The following is a 14,906-nucleotide window of genomic DNA, read 5'->3' on the forward strand; positions in this document are numbered from 1 at the left end:
CTCTTCGCCCACCTATATCCCTATCTACTCCTCTCCCTCCCCCTCTCCCTATCATCCTTTCTCTCCCCCGTCTCTCTCTCCTACTCCTCTTCCTCTCTCTCTCTATCTATCTCTCCCTCTATTCCTCTCTCTCTCTCCCCCTCTCTCCTCTCTCTCTCTGCCTCTCCCTCTCCCCTTTCCCCTCTCCATCTCTCTTCCCCTCCTTCTCCCACTCCCCTCTCCATCTCCCACTCGCTCCCACTCTTTCTCTCTCTCTCTCTCCCTCCCCCCTCCCTCTCCTCTCTCTCCCTCATCGCTCTCTCCCTACCCACCTCGCTCTCTCTCCCATCCCCTCTACATCTAGCTCTCTCTGTCCCTGCCTCCCTCAACCTCTCTCTCTCTATCTCTCTCCCCGTCTCCCTCTTTCTCCCTCTCTCACCCTCTCCCATCCCCTTTACCTCTCTCCCTCTCCCTCCCTCCCTCTCTCTCCCTCTCCCTCTCCTCTACCTATCTCTTTCTTTCTCCCTCTCCCTCTCTCTCTTCTCTCTCGATCTCCTCCTTCCCTCCTCTATCCTTATCTCCATCCATCTCCCTCCTCACCCTCCTCCTCTCTCTCGCTCTCTCTCTTCCTCTCACTTCCTCTTCTTCTCCCTCTATCTCCCCCTCTCCCGTCGTCTCACCTTCCCCCACTCCCACCCTCTCCCCTCTCCATCTCTCTCCACCTATCCCTTCACCCCAACCCTCTCTGTCCCTCTCTCTCCCTCTCTCACTCTACCTCTCACTCCCTTCCTCACTCTCCCCCTCCTATCCCCACTCCCTTTGTCTCTCTCTCTCCCTCTCCTCCCTCCCTCCGCTCTCCCATTATTTCCCCCACTATCCCTCTCCCCCTCCCCCTATCATACTCCCTCCTCCTCTCCCTCCCACTTTCCATCCTCATCCCCCTCTCCCCCTCTCTCTCTCTCATCACCATATCCCTCTCCCCCCTCTCTCGCTCTCTTCACCTTCTCCCGCTTGTGCTCCCCTCTCTCCTCTCCCCCTCTCTTCTCACCTCTCTCTCTCCCCTTCCCCTCTCCCTTCCCCTCTTACCCACTCCCTCTCCCTATCCTCCCTCTCCCCCCCTCATATCTCTCTCTCTCTCTCTCTCTCTCTCTCTCTCTCCCCTGTTATCTGCCTCCCTCCCCTCTCCCTCTGGCCATCACCCTCTCCTTCCCTTGCCTCATCCTCCCTCTCCTCTCTCTCTCCCTATCCCGCTATCTTCCTCTCTTGCTCCCCCTCTCCCTCTCGCACTCTCTCCTCCTCTCACTGTCTCTCTCTCGCTCCCTCTCACCCACCCTCTCCCTCGATCTCTCCCCTTCATGCTCCCACTCCCCCTCTCTGCACCAACATATCTCTCTATGTGCCTCTCCCTCTCCCTCTCCTTATCCTCCCCACTCTCTCCCTCTCCCCCCTTCTCTCTCTCTCAAACCCTCTCTCATTCTCCCTCCTCCTCTCTCTCTAGATCTTCATGCAATACCACATATAGATATTAGAGAAAAAGCCATATTTTTAATAAAATATAATTTTTTTATCAATTTCTTTTTTATATAAAAATAATAATCCTTTCTAAATTATATATTTAAAAAATGAAAACAAATTTTGCCTTTCTTCACACGTTTCCTAAAACATATGTAAAACAGTTATATCTGAACCATTTGCAAGAACAAACCTACAATATAACATATAAATATAAGGAAAAAAATGCGAGGCAGTTATTTCTGAGTCATTTGCATAAACAAACTTACAATATAGCATATAAATATATAACATATAAATATAAGAAAAAAAATACACATAATAAAACGCACGATAGGTTTCTCCAGCGAATGTGTGGAAGTAAAAGTAAGAGAGATAAATATCATTTTATCTGGCTTTAACTATCTCCCGGAAAAGCCTGTACGAATGGTAGAGGGCCGCCGTTTCAAATCTACCCGGACTAGCTAACACTGGAGGAGGAAGATAAAGCTGCGGGACTTGATGGGGGCGTTGAATTGAATCCCAAAGAAGGCAAATGTAATGTAACTGATTCGGAGGATTGAAGCGAAAGAGGGCTAGGGCTATACAGAACAGAGAATTTCCAATTTGCGCGAAAGAGCTGAGTTTTAATGTAATGTAACTGATTCGGGAGGATTGAAGCGAAAGAGGGCTATATATAACGGAGAATTCCTAATTGACACGAAATTAATTTTAGAGGATTGAAGTGAAAGATGGCTATATATAACGGAGAATTCCAATTCACGCGAAAGAGGTGAGTTGATTTCGATTATTTTTAATAAAAATTTTGAATAAACCAATGATAGATAAATAAAGAGCAACTCACATAGTAGTACGTATTGAAATTGATTTTAGAGGATTGGAGTGAAAGATGGCTATATATAACGGAGAATTCCAATTGACGCGAAAGAGCTGAGTTGATTTCGATTATTTTTAATTTAAAAGCTAAATAAACCGGTGATAGATAAAGAAAGAGCAACTCACAGTGCAGCAGTATGTATTATTAATCTGAAAACCTATATTACATATATAACTGAGAATTGCGAGTTGACGCGAAAGAGCTGAGCATGATTGGATTATTATTAATTTAAAAGTTGAAGAAACCAGTGATGATCACTGATAAGAAAGAGTCAGAGCCTCTGCCTTAAATCCATGGAAGACGCACACGACGGCACAAGGATAATAGATATTATTAAGAAGGAAACAGAGGCCTAAATCCATGATCCATGGCTGATGCACACGGCACGAGGGAAATAGAAATTACTGAGGAGGAAATAAAAGCTTAAATCCATGGGTGATGCACACAGCAAAAAAAGCGAAACAGAAATTACTAAGGAGGAAATGGAGGCTTAAATCCATGGCTGATGCACAAGGGTAATAGAAATTATTGTGGAGGAAAGAGAGGCGTAAATCCATGGCTGATGTAGAATAATAAAATTATTGAGGAAGAAACAGAAGCTTAAATCCATGGTCGATGCACTTTCGGTTAAAATAATTAGAAAAAAAGGTTATAGAAGAAAACCACAAACTAAACTAATACACAAAGCATTAAACCCAAATACAAAGCTGTGGGAAGTCATTAAAAACCTAGTCCCAATGGTGCTTGAATTCGTAAGGGATAAATTGGTTAAGCTAGAGCCAAAGACGTGTACACAGGGGGATTGGCGCAAGGAAGGAAATATTAAACGTAATTAAAATTATTGAGGAGCCTTAAATTCAATATAAAAATTGCTAAAGCACCATGTTTAAACAGGGCCATCTCTACATACCTGAAATTGGGATTCCATTTCATTTCTTTAGTCACTACGCTTTGAACAGTAGCAATGTCAACTACTTCTTTCATTCATTTCCCTGCAACAGCCCTTCCTTCATTCTAATAGCACCAAACAATTTATAAGGCAATGAAATGGAATTAGTTCAGCAGACTAGAGTAGAAATGAACATAAATACTAAAATTAAATAAAATTTGATTCATACCATTTCTGAGAGAATACAAGGCCGAAGGAATCAAAGCGACTATCTCCAGCCGCCAGAAAAGTAGGAGAGAGCTGGAAGCAGAGCTATGCCGAGGGAAAAGAAATACAAAGTCCACATGCCAACTCGTTCTCTCTTAGACGGCCCGACGGGTTCAGTTGCCAAAACGAATGACGACAGCCCACGCCGCGAGTGCTAATTCCCGTCAATAAACGGAGAATCAAATAAACCCAGAAATTGAGCGAGAAGGCCGTCAAGAAACCGAGGATGGCGTTGCAAACCAACCTCAGCACTCAATTCCCTCCGACCGAAGAATCAGACAATATGCCCTTCTCCTTTTGGAAAAGGATGGGTTGATGCTGTTTTCTTTTTTTAAATTTTTATTCTTGTGCATTCTATTTGAAAAAAGATGTCACGTAAATGTTTTTTGTTTCCATTCTTGTGCTTTCTAATTGTTTCTGAAAACAGATGCCACGTAAAATGTTTTTGCTGTCAGGTTCATGCTTTTTCCGTCCACGTTGGGCCGATTCTTTTGTTGTGAGGTTCATTTTGTTGCTATGCTTTTTCCCCGGAAATATCAAAGGCACATCTTTTCCGCTTCAATTTATATATTGTTTTTATTTATTTGAAGTTTATAATTCAGTGTTCATTTAATTTTTTTTGGGAGGTTTGTAGTAGGGTGTTGAAAGGCTTTAGGATCGAAGTGTTTGATGAATATATTATGTTATTTGTTTTTTATTTTATTTAACACTTGTTATATGAAATTTATTGGATATTAATATTATTTTTTATTTAAAATTGCAAAGCCATATGTATTTAGGGTAAGTGTCTTGACGAATTTGCAAAACCGATTTTAATAAGTTTTAAAAAGGGCAAGTGGAAAATTGTGTGCGTGCGAATCTTTACAATGAGGAGTGTTCTCCTTGATATATAAGAATATAGGAATTAGTGTAGCCATATAAATGAAATGGCTAGCAAACTCAAATGAACATCAAAACACTCACCTCTCGATATATTTCACATAGCCAAGCCAAAAAAAAAATCATGAACATCTCAAAGCTCGTAATTAAATTTGTATTTAAAACTCATAATTAATTTGTGTCTTCCATAAAGTTTTTCTATTTATTACTGAAGTAGGATTCTTGTCCATTTTTACTTTTCTAGGAAATAAACTTACTAAGAGCTTTTAGAAACGTAGCTGAATATTGTTTATCAACCCTAATGTAGTTGGATTTTAGATCTAACGACATATGAGGGACATATTAGGGGGTTGGGTGGATGGGAATTTTTTAAACCAATTTGTGTCAACTCAACCCCAATGTAGTTGGATTTGAGATCTAACAGCATATGAGGGGCTTACGTGGATGGGAATCTTTTAAACCAATTTGTGTCAACAACAAGTCAGATATATATTTCTAGGAATTATTATTTAGTATTTACATTTCTTCTATTCTTCCATTGTTATAGTTAGCCCAGTCAAAAAATATTTTTTTATGCTTAATTTTCTTAAAATTTTATCAAAGTATGCATTTCACCATGAACATTACATGTGCTTAAATTAAAATCAGATTGAATTAAGTTTATTGCATGTTCCTATTTAATATTCATGCAAACTAGTTTGGTACTCAATGGTCGTTGTAGACATTGATGTTCATTAAACCCGGTATTCAAAATGCAGTTTATTTATAGTTCTAGGGATAAAGAAGGAAATGGCATCTCTTAGTTTTCTCAATTTCTTCATTGCCACTATTGTGACTATATCACACCAATATATATATATATATATATAAATATATATATATATATATATATATATATTATATATATATATATATATATATATATATATATATATTGACTATATCATACCATTTTTTTTGAGGTTAGTTTTGTTCTGTATCATTAGTTGCTAACAAGTAGATATTTGTGAAGACATTTTCTAGAAATAGTTAGGGAATTAATTAATTCACTGGAAATACTATAACTCTAAATGTAGAGAGTTATAACATTATTGACTGTGGATGGGCTTTAATTGATTCAATTTACAAAATCATTTTATGGCTTATTTTCTACCTCATCTTACAGGTGGGATACAAAGATTTACTGAGATTTGGAGTAGAAAAACCATTATTTTGAGTTGGAGAGCTCATACACCATTGATAATGTGAGGGAAAATATTTGACACAATGGTATACATCTTTCTTGGTGATGTTTAATCTTTCTAGCAAGCAAGTAGAGGATGGTTGTTGCTTAGGTTATTATAACATCTAAAATGAATCAACTCTTCACTTGGTTTTGTGTCTGAGAGATAAAAATCCATATCATGGTCAAAACTACAAATAGGAAGACAAGTACTCTTGAGGTTGAGAGGTTAGATACCTTTAACAAAGTTCAAGCCCAAGTTCAATACAATGAAACATTTTCTTGAGATCGTAAAAGATTGATATTTGTTAGAAAGAAGTGAGAAGATGATTGTGGCCAATTATAAAATTTATAAGAATCTATACTACTTATTTTCCTTAATCTTCAAGGAGGTAAGAGGGACAACAATATTTAATTTATTGCATTCTCTTGTGAAGACATCAATCCTTTGTAAGCACCAACTTATAGTAATTGTTGGCTCCAACATTAACTCAACCTTCAATAAACCAGGACATGGACTTCAAATCAAGCCTGAGCTAGATATTCAAAGACATAACTCATCCCTAAAACATGGCCTTCAAACATGAGAGCATGTCCTTTGAAACTTGGCCTTCAAACCACATAACTCATCCCCTTAAACTCGGCTTTCGAAATGAAAGTATTCATCCCTGAAAAACATAAATCAAACATACAAAAATTCCTCCCCAAGGAAAAATCCAAAAATCCTTCAAAATATTTGCCAAAGACCTTCCATAGAAAACTACTTCAACACAGATGCACTTCACTTCTTCTTAGTTCATGAGGTATGAACTTCAGACCTTCTCCCTGACTCTACTAAAACTAGAACTAAATTATTGAGTCGAGTGGTTAGAGAAGCTCATTTTCACACCTATTTATTTGTGTTTAGATTTTGGGTTAGGGTTGACTTGTCCACTAGTTGGGATGACTTGTTCAACTGGCATAACATATAGTGAGTATCAAAAAATTCATTTATCCTCAACTTTGAGGAGTTATAAAGAGTGCCATATATAATTGGAAAGGTCTTGGAAACAAATTTCTAACCATATATCTTATGCTCCCATTTGAGCTAGGTATTTGGAGAAAATTAACCTTCGAAGATAGAGTACCTAATCAGTTGGGTCATATTGAAAAATATTTGATATCTCCTCATTCCTATGGAATTAGAGGGAGTTCCATATACCGTTGGAAATCTTTCATAATATCTTATTGGACTATGTAATTTCCTATTTCATTTGGAAAACCTTTCAGATCAACAACAGCCATTTTCAACACTCACCAATTCTAAGTTAAACAAATGAACAATATTATATTCTACATGCGTTGTGATGTCCATATGAGTGAGCTAGTAATAGATCTAGTTTTATGGTGATTGGCTTGCAAATACCCATAAGATGAAATTTCAAATGTCAGTGGAACGAGATTATCCTTGTTCATGTTCCAATTTTCTCTCTTCCATTTGGTTACTGCCATTTAATGGGGATTACATTTGTTATAATTCTAGACCCCATTACAAGCAGCTTGTCTGCCATAACACTGATACTAATATTCTTCGTCATGATTTGGCCTTTCTTTCCTCCATCCCAAGTTACCAAACCCTATATTCACTACGATTTTCATATCATCTAACCTCATATCGAACTCATGGATTCCATGCTGAAGAAAAGCAAAATCCTTTTTCATATATGCATTATAATCTAAAGGTATAATTTAGTGGAGGAAACCAACACATTGATTTGAAGAAAATAATAAAATAAGCATGAATGGGAGAGATGTTGGCCTCTAAAGGTTGGGAGAAGCAACTATGGTTATGGGAAGCATTTGATCTTAAAATGAAACATGGGCCTCGAATGTAAGGCCTCAAAATAAACAGTCATGTCTAGTGATTCCCAACAACGTAAGGCCCACCACCCTTGTTGCTATGCTACTTCTTGATGCCATTGATCCTACTCCAAAATTGTACACCCCTTGGGTTTAAGCTCATTTTTGAGAAATTCCTAGTGGTGGTGCTAATCTATTTTTCCTCCTCTTTTTTGCTCCACACATCCTTGGCTACCACCCTTGAATCTTAATCAAGTGCTCAATATTTAGCTAAAAAATAAAAGTTCTCATAATGGCTCAAAACCTCAATGATCGTGCCCATCTCGGAAAAAGGATCTGAACGCAACTCATTTCACTGAAAATTGAGTTCGTATGAGGAAGATATCGCATTCTGTCCACTTTTCCAAACAAAAGAAATTAAAAGAAAAATGCATAGTCAATAGTTCGTTGACATGGCAAGTGATTGTGCAAGGTCAACATTGGTCAACAATCCAATTAGGCTTCGACAAGTGTCATATTTTGGTTGGTTATCAAATGTGGTGATGTGGCATGATTTGTTTGGTTAATGGAGGACCAATGAGGAGGGGACAAGTGGCAAGCTTGGAATTCGCCACATGTCCCTCCCGAGAGGTCAGCTGAATGCGCAGTGCAAAATTTTTTTTGGCACACCAGGGGGTCAAACACGGGACCTGTACCGAACAGCCACAACACATTTCCATTACACCACCGGATTACAACTTAATCGTTAGGTTTATTGCACCTATTTCAAGTTTAATGTAATGAAAGTTGGGGGTTAGGAGGGCCAGTCCGCAGGCTGACCCTCCCATCTAAATGCTCTGTTGGTGGTTACGGTTATATGTATTCAACAGTCACCATAAAATGTGCCACATAAACCATAACCATTAGCATTATGCCATTGCATGTGTCTACCTCCAAGAACGCCACCAAAGTTAACAGTTAGTAAAACCGCAGTTTGTGTTAATCACGTTTAGTGGTTAATTAAGCACATTTTAAAATTAATTAATTCCATATTAACTTGGCGAAAATTCTGGTAGACCTCCAAAATTGGTGCCAACTCCAGTTTTAGTAAATTATATAAATGATTTACTAAAGTGTTACAAACCCTAAACCCTAGACCCTAACTATTTTATAAGATTTTAAAACCTAAATTCTAAACCCTAAACATCAAACCCCCAAACATAAACTGTAAACACTAAGCATTTTATAACCTTTTAAAAAGTGCTTTGTAACTTTTATTTAAGTGTTTATTAAAAGAATTTATTAAAGTGTTATAAACTCTAAACCCTAAAACCTATGTATTTTATAACATTTTAAAGGGAATTTTCTAACTTTTATTTATGTGTTTATTAAAAAAATTTACTGAAGTGTTATAAACCCTAAACTGTAAACCTTAAACCCTAAGCATTTCATAACATGTTAAAATTTATTTGTAATAGTTATAAACCCTAAACACTAAGCATATTACAACATTTTAAAAAGAGTTATGTAACTTTTGTTTAAGTTTTTATTAAACGAATCTACTAAAGTGATATAAACCCTAAACCCGACACCCTAAACCCCAAAGCCTAAACCGTACACACTAAACTGTAAACCATATGAATTTTATAACATTTTAAAAATTGTTATGTAAGTTTTATTTTTTTTTTATTAAAATCATTTACTAAAGTGTTATTAACATAAACCCTAAATCCAAAACCTGAAACACCAACCCTAGATCCTAAAGTCTAAAGCCTAAACCCTAACATTTTATAACATTTTAAAAATCATTTTGTAACTTTTATTTAAGTGTTTATTAAAAGAATTTACTAAAGTGTTATACAATCTAAAACCTAAACACTAAACCCCAAAACCCAAACCTCATACCCTAAAACCTAAACCCTAAACCGTAGTCCCTAAATCCCAAACCCTAAACCCTAAACCCTAAGCATTTTATAACATTTAAAAAAGAATTTTGAAACTTTTATTTAACTTTTTACTAAAATAATTTACTAAAGTCTTATAATCCCTAAACCCTAAATGCTAAACACGAAAAACTAAACCCTAAACCCTAAACATTAAACCCTAAACCCCAAACCCTAAACCCTAAAACCTAAAATCCAAGCATTTTATAACATTTTAAAAAGTGTTTTGTAGTTTTCATTTAACTGTTTATTAACATAATTTACCAACATGTTATAAACCCTAAACCCTAACCCCTAAAATCTAAACCCCAAACCCTAAACCCTAAATTGTAAACCAGAAGCCCTAAACACAAAATGTAATCTCTAAACCCTAAACCGTAAACCCTAATCCCTAAACCTTAAACTCTAAGAGTTTTATAACATTTTAAAAATCATTTTGTTACATTCTTAAACCTTGCAATCCTTGTAGTTCTTCTATAGTATTTTTGTAGTCATATTTCTAACCCACCCAATTGCAAGATTTCTAGCAAAAGGTGGGGGGTTGGGTGTAGATTGATTGTGCCTAATGATTAAGAACATGTGTTTCTTCATGTGAGGCCACATGTTCAAATCTGGAGGGGGGGTATGTACACCACAATAGATTTTAGCAATGAAATCGCTACATGAAGAGAAACCCTTTGTCACACAAACAAGGTGATCTTGCACATCAATCAGGTGTCCAGTCTTGACCATGACCTTAAAATTAGATTATCGTTATTATTTATCTAGCCCCTCCTAAAAATACATTGTCATATTTCATATTATTATCAATATATATAATGGATATTTACATTAAAGTCTTTAGAAATTTGTTCCAGAAGGTGACGAATTGCCTTCAAATATTGAATTTCGCTATCTAAATTTTATAGTTATGTAATGTAGTCAAGGAAAGATTGAAATCGTTATATATAACCATCAAACTTACTATGAAGGATGCCATCCACAAGAATGTGGGGAAGTCTAACACCCTCCTCCCGTATCTACCCAAGTAACCGATCAGTCAGGCTAAATATGCGACGAGAGACCACTATGATATTGTTTGACCTCCTAAGTCATGCTAAGAAAGTGGAACCAATAGAAACACACCATACATACATCCAACATCAGCATTAGGACCCTCAGGAACCAACCCAACCTTTTTGCCAACTAACACCACGGTTCCACTGAAATTTTGGACTACATGACCTCTGGCTCTCATGTTGTGGGCATGGTAGAGTCCAGGGACCTCTGAACACTCTCACAGGGACTATGTTTTTAGTGTTTTGCAAGCATCCCTGATATTTGAGCCACTTTTTTGAGCCCGTAGCCCAAGTCACTGCCCAAAATTGAATCACATCTTTAGAACAATAAAGTAACAAGGAAATGACAATATAAATGTAATCAATTCAATATGATCTTGACTAGACCCCTACTAACCATAACAAGAATTCCATTAAACATATCATGAATATGTAGTCTACACATGTAAATAACATATCTTAGCATAAGGGTCTAATAATTAGGTGAGAATCGCTATGAAACATTGATGCCTCAACATGTTAACTTCCATTGTTAACATGTTGAAAAGTGGTTAAGATTCTCCCCTTTTCCCTTCTCTACTAGACTAGAAAAACGCTAACGCACAAGAAGACTTACACTGAGTTGATCAGTTTAGATACTAGCATAGGCACTGATCTAATAGGTTCCCTCAAGTTTCTCTTTTCGGACGAATCATATTTTCCATCTTGCCTTAGCTCAACATATGAAATTTCCCAAGAGAAACAATGAGACCTAATATTAATAGGTCAATTTATTCATGAAAAGATTTGATTGAATTAATATTTTCTCATATAATAATGTAGTGATTGACTTGTGTTCATTTGTTTGAAATGTTATATTTTAAAATAGTTAAATATATTTATTTTTAAATATGTGTTATGATAATTTGCATTGACAATTTAAAAAGCTCCTCCTTGCTTCGAGATCATAATCTCTACTAATAGGGTCAACCACGTGAAGGTGTAAACTTAAATTCCCCAAAAACTTTGCATTGTTGATATGGGCTCTTTTACATATCAACATGGAGAGATGATTTAATATATTGATTTAATATGTTAAACCCTTAAAGATGTTAATGGATATTTTTTTTGAACATATTAATTTATCAACATTAACGAAAATAAATTATGATAAAATTTTGCATTAATCACGTTATTATTGGTGTGGTAGTAATATTTACTAAAAAATAGTTACTAATTATGATTTTTGTTTAATCTTAAAATATTATGTGATCAAAAAATTTATGTTTTGTTTCAAATGTTGGAATTAACTTATTAACCTTTAAATGGCAAATGAAAATACAATTAAAAAAAGAAGAAGAAAAAATACAAATCTCATTATAATTAAAACTCAATATAATAAATAAACATTAAAATATTATACAATAAAAATATAAGGCTTAATTAAATCTATATAAAATACACACATACAATTTTATAATAAAATTCATGGCTAATACAAATCAACATAAGAAACATAAGCATTCATTGACAAAACATTCTGTAAACATGCTTAATCAATTTAAAATAAGAAAAGATACAATATACAGTTTCAAATGCAATGGAATATAAAATTTAAACACATAGATTCACAAACAATGAGAAAACTACCTACACATACAAACATTTGACAAAAACAGTTTGAAACATGTATATGCAATTTCAAACAACACCTAGAATACAAATTTAAATAAGAAAATATACAATTTTTAACTTTTAAATATCAAACAGAAAATACAAATTCAAATAGAAAAACACATAATATACAATTCCAAATAAGGAAATACACATTACACAATTTCATGTCAATACAAAAACAAACACTCAAACATGCCATTACAACATTAAATAAGCAAACCCAAAATATAAAACCTACTACACAATATTTACGCTATAAAATTAATTGCAATCACAATTCTATACAACAAACACACTATCACCATTTCAAGTCACCTCTAATACAAATATTCATAAATAAGAACTCACTCACATACACACACACACACATATCTAATTTCAAATAAAGAAACATACAAAGTACATGTTGAGATAAACAAACATGCAATATAAAAATTCAACTAAACACACAACATAGAATTTGAAGTCAATAAAAGTAAAGTAAACGCATAATATACAAATTAAAATCTACATTATACATAAACATTCAAATTCATAATTCAGTACAACAAACACATGATTAAAATTTCAAATTACATACAAATATTCATAAATAAACATTCATACAATCATTCATGTATATATGCAATTTCAATAAAATAAACATATAAAATACAAGTTCAAATAAGCAAACACACAATATACATACAGAAGAAAATAATCATTGTCAAAACCGCTCATATATAAGCAATTTCAAACAAGCAAACACACAAATAAACAAACTGTCAAAACCACTCACATATACATGCAATTCAACTAAACACAATTTTACACAATTTCAAATGAACAAAAAAAGATGGTACAAAATTTGAATTCAAAATATCAACACAAATACACATTTTGAAAACCACAACCATATATATACAATTTCAAATATGTAAATATGTATCCTACCATTCAGAATTTAACCAATGTAACAAGCTAAATTATATGTGTATAATCTTATCTAATTATATAAATATATAAACTAATACAATATAAAAATCTTTAAAAGGCAATGAATAAAAAGCTTTAAAAGGCAATGAAAACTGAATAGAAAAGGGCAAAAAAAAAATTCCAATATGAAGGGCTTGTTAATTAGAAAGGCTTGTTAATTAGAAAGATATTTAGTGTTTTTCAATGCACTGTGGAAGATTTTATAATGTGTATTTGTGTAAAAGCTTTTAAACTTTTTTAAATGTAAGTGTGTTTTGGCTTAAATGCAATTGTGATAAGTGTTATAATATGAATGGATGATCATTGAATTGTAACATGACATGCTTCAAATATAAATGCTATAAAATAAATGTATCTTAAAAAATTGTTCTGTGATGCATATGAGTTTAAAGAAAATCAATCAACACAGACAAGAAATACTACACTAGTCAAAGAAGAATGGGGCCCCATCCTCCTTGAGCACTTGGAAGGGGTATTTTTAACCTCTTCCATAAAAAGTAACCTTATTAATAATTGTGTGCATAATTTTCTTACAATATTTGAGAAGAGAATAATATATAACTATACCAATATTTACTTTGGCCAAAACCCTTTCTGCAAAACTAGAAGGTAAAGTCCTTTATGTAAATAAATCTGCATGCAAAACCACATAAATATTAGAAAAACTAGAAGGTGAAGTCCTTAGTGTAAATAAATCTACATGGAATACCACATAAATATTAGAGAAAAATGTATATTTTTAACGAGATATATAAAAAATTATCAGTTTATTTTTTCATATAAAAGTAATAATCATTTATATGGCATATATAAATAATGAAAAAAAAATTATCAATTTCTTTCTTTATAAAAAATAATAATAATAATTTATATCGCATATATAGATAATGAAAACAAAATTATCAATTCTTTTTTATATAATTAATAATAATTTATATCGCATATACGAAATAAACATACATTAAACTTACATTCCCTCGCACTTTTCGTAAATGTATTTGCTATAACCGTGATTTATGAGTCATTCCTAGAAACAACCATGCAATAATTTTCACGTCATAAATAAATAAACAAATATTGTTATTAATGAAATAATCCAAAAAATAATAAACATAATTTGAATAAAATATATATTATGAATTACGATTATATGTAATGATATAATTAATTTGAATTTTAAAATGTATGAGAGGCTTTTCTAGCAGCTATGTGAAAAATATAAAACAACAGATCTAGAGGGCCATTATGTGGCTTAAACTATCCTGGGAAAAAACAGTAGGAATGATAGAGGGACTAGCTAATACTAGACCAGACTTGGAGGGGGGCATTGAATCCCCAAAGAAGGGGAAGGTTGTAATGTAACTGATTCCAGGGGATTGAAGCTAAAAATGGCTATACATATATAACAGAGAACTCCCAATTGATGCGAAAGAGCTGAGCTGGATTGGATTATTATTAATGTAAAAGTTGAATAAACCAGTGATGATAAGAAAAAAAGAGTAACTCACAGAACATAGCTATATGTATGTATTATTAAGTTTAATAAACGTGTCAAAAGAAAGGAAGGCTAGCCGCAAGATGATAGAAGTGGGAAGTTGGTTCCATTAATGAGTTTGAGTAGTTAAGCTGAATCTGAATCGAGAGACATGCTTACAAAGGTGGATAGAAATGATATGGTTAAAATTATGGAGGAGGAAACAAAGCATTAAATGAAAAATTCATTGGTATGGTGGACACATCCATGGCTCGTAAAGGAGGAAAAAGAGCATTAAATTCATACCGGGTAATATAACTAAAGAGGAAATAGAGCCTTAAATGAAAAATTCATTCC

General features: G+C 34.2%; 1 pseudogene; it reads right to left on the reverse strand.

Annotated features, from left to right (window-relative positions):
* Nucleotides 1–14,906, reverse strand: part of LOC149181773 (organic cation/carnitine transporter 4-like) — a 40,314-nt pseudogene that overhangs the window by 16,818 nt on the left and 8,590 nt on the right.

The sequence above is a fragment of the Pinus tabuliformis genome, chromosome 3_2 (assembly GCF_031772625.1).
Source record: "Pinus tabuliformis cultivar Carrire ecotype Pingquan chromosome 3_2, CPIR1, whole genome shotgun sequence".
NCBI classification, from domain to species: domain Eukaryota; kingdom Viridiplantae; phylum Streptophyta; class Pinopsida; order Pinales; family Pinaceae; genus Pinus; species Pinus tabuliformis.